This window comes from Staurois parvus, unplaced genomic scaffold, assembly GCF_062004578.1.
Source record: "Staurois parvus isolate SC_StPar_1 unplaced genomic scaffold, SC_StPar_1.0 ptg001382l, whole genome shotgun sequence".
NCBI classification, from domain to species: Eukaryota; Metazoa; Chordata; class Amphibia; order Anura; family Ranidae; genus Staurois; species Staurois parvus.
Window position 1 is genome coordinate 14,350 of NW_028319178.1, and position 3,151 is coordinate 17,500.

The 3,151-nt window shown below is 46.4% G+C and overlaps 1 long non-coding RNA gene across 1 annotated transcript in view; it reads right to left on the reverse strand.

Moving 5' to 3' along the window:
* Positions 1 to 233: 233 nt before the first annotated feature.
* LOC149436279 (uncharacterized) overlaps positions 234 to 3,151 on the reverse strand; it is a 23,406-nt gene continuing 20,488 nt past the window's right edge. The window contains exon 5 of the long non-coding RNA XR_016308319.1: positions 234 to 2,148. This is a non-coding gene — a long non-coding RNA (uncharacterized LOC149436279). The remainder of the gene's footprint in view (positions 2,149 to 3,151) is intronic.

Genomic DNA, 3,151 nt, shown 5'->3' on the forward strand with positions numbered 1-3,151 from the left:
ACCATCACACTTCACATATGGTCAAAGGATTGTGGACACCTGACCATCACACTTCATATATGGTCAAAGGATTGTGGACACCTGACCATCACACTTCATATATGGTCAAAGGATTGTGGACACCTGACCGTCACACTTCACATATGGTCAAAGGATTGTTGACACCTGACCGTCACATTTCATTATATGGTCAAAGGATTGTTGACACCAGATCATCACACTTCATATATGGTCAAAGGATTGTGGACACCTGACCATCACACTTCACATATGGTCAAAGGATTGTGGACACCTGACCATCACACTTCATATATGGTCAAAGGATTGTGGACACCTGACCATCACACTTCATATATGGTCAAAGGATTGTGGACACCTGACCGTCACACTTCACATATGGTCAAAGGATTGTAGACACCTGACCATCACACTTCACATATGGTCAAAGGATTGTAGACACCTGACCATCACACTTCATGTATGGTTAAAGGATTGTGGACACCTGACCATCACACTTCATATATGGTCAAAGGATTGTGGACACCTGACCATCACACTTCTTACACAGCCAAAGATTTGACACACAGGACCTTCACACTTCCCATATGGTCAAAAGATTGTTGACACCTGACCAACACACTTTCTATATGGCCAAAAGGTTAGTGGATACCTGACCATCGCACTACGTACATGGCCAAAGGCTTGTTGACACCTGACCATTCCACTTCTTTTATGACCAAAGTTTTGTTGACACCTGACCATCACACGTCTTTTATGACCAAAGTTTTGTTGACACCTGATCAACACACTTCCATTTCTGCCAAAGGCTTGATGACACCTGACCATCACACTTCCTATATAGCCAAAGGCAGGTTGACTCTTGACCATCACACTACTTATAAAGGTCAAAGGTTTGTTGACACCTGACCATCACAGTTTCCATATGGCCAAAGGTTTGTTGACACCTGACCAACACACTTCCCATATGGCCAAAGTCTTGTTGACACCTAACACACTGCCATTATGGCAAAAGGCTTGTTAACATCTGACCATCACAATATCTATATGGCCAAATGTTTCCTGAATTCACACCATCCAACCAAAAGTTAGTTGACACCTGACAATCACACTTCCTATATGGCCAAAGGCTTGTTGACACACCTGACCAGCACATTTCATATACTGAAGGGCCAATGGCAACGCCATATTTATGGTTTTGGAATGGGATGTCCAACAAGTTCATACAGGTGTGATAGACATCCACAGGTTTTTGGCAATATAGTGTAACATCTTTTCTGTATTGGACTGGATCAGTACCAGCCTGGTATTTTATGGTTGGCATGCTATACTTTGAAATCTGTGGAATTTATTGAAGCTATTCATTCAAAATCTCAATAACATTTTAGCCTCCAGAACAGTCCATCAGCCCTGCTCAGTCTTGGCCTCTTACCTTCTCAGCTGAATCTTCTGCAGATAAGTAGGAGGTGTTAGATATTTCCAAAGCTGCAGAGGCAGAGTGCGCATCGGTCGTGGACGAAGACCGCGGACGGGCAGGGTGTGAAAGGACAGCCATGATGTCCTGCGCAGACCGGCGGCCGATTTGCGGGCTACCGCGTGTCTTGCCTTTGCGGTTCTGCTGAAGGCTGCTCCCCCTTTTCACTTTAGGTGGAACACGAATTTGCTGCAGGACACGATTGAGGGCGGTGGGTTGCGCCGTTCCGTCAAGGTCTGAAACCAGCAATGGGTCCGGTTCCGGGTCCGGCTCCGGCTGCGCCAGTTGGACATCGTGAGGGGAGACGGAGGAGCGGCGTCTCTGATGCTGAAACAGATGCTTCAGGCCCTGGCCTAAGTTGTCAAAGTGGGAACCCTTGGAGGGCTTCTGGTCACCATCCACCAGCCTCTTCCCTTCTGTACCCCCAGGGTCGGCATCGTCACAGAGGCTGTCGCTGCCAGAAGCCTCCATCAGAGAACGCCAACCATGCCCTCCTGTGCTAACTCAATGCTCAGATCGCTGCTTTACTGTGAAGACTGATGTGATTCCTATCTTGAAATCAATGGTATGAAACCAAAAGATGCGACGGTGCCGGTGTGCAGCAGGCATAAGACTGGAGACAAAGCAATCGTGAAACTTCAAATATTCAACGATATCTGTGGGGGGAAAAAAAAAGGCGATAATGAATTATAGAGCTCTCCAATCAAAAACCTTTTACATTGTGTTCTATGACCGCCATTAAATCTGAACCCAAATACAGTCAAAATACAAGAGTCATGTGTAATCCAGTGTCAGACTTCCTGTAATAAAGACCGCTCACTGCTGCCCTATCTCCTTAGGCAGGGTGACCAGTCTGGACTCCGCCCCCTGCTGTAGTGGGTGTGGCCTGGGTCCCTCCCACAGCTCTGCTCTCCGTGCAGGCTATGTACAGTACAGAGATTATGTCTCTGTTACTTTTACAAGGTAATATCTGGGTTGGCAAAGGTATCTGGCTCGCACAAAGTGGATATATATCTTTTGTGCCTACTAAACGCTTCCGCGCCGCCCTATAGCAGAAATACTACAGGGCGGCACGGGTTCAGAAAATCACATATACACACACACATATCTATCTATCTACACACACATACATACATACATATATATGTATGTATGTGTATATACATGTCTCAATTTAGAACGCTGAGGGGTTGATTTACTAAAACTGGAGGTTGCAAAATCTGGTGCAGCTCTGTAAAGAGAGCAATCAGCTTCCTGCCAGGCTTTTTTTTTGTCAAAGCTTAACCCCTTCACGCCAGCACCTCCTGTCCCTTTAGGAGTTTCAGAAGCCGGGAGGCGGGGCTTAGGGTCATGTGACCACCATAATGCGCTGTCACATGATCGGGAAAGGTCCCAATCGAAAGAGGAGATCGGGATCTTTCCGTGAGAACCGGACATGTGTGCTGGGAGTGTGCAGGGCGTGCGCTCTTGGCACACACAGTGGGGCAAAAAAGTATTTAGTCCCCACCAATTGTACAAGTTCTCCCACTTACAAAGATGAGAGAGGCCTGTAATTGGCATCATAGGGAGACCTCAACTATGAGAGACAAAATGAGAAAACAAATCCAGACAATCACATTGGCTGATCTGGAAAGAATTGATTTGCAAATTATGGTGGAA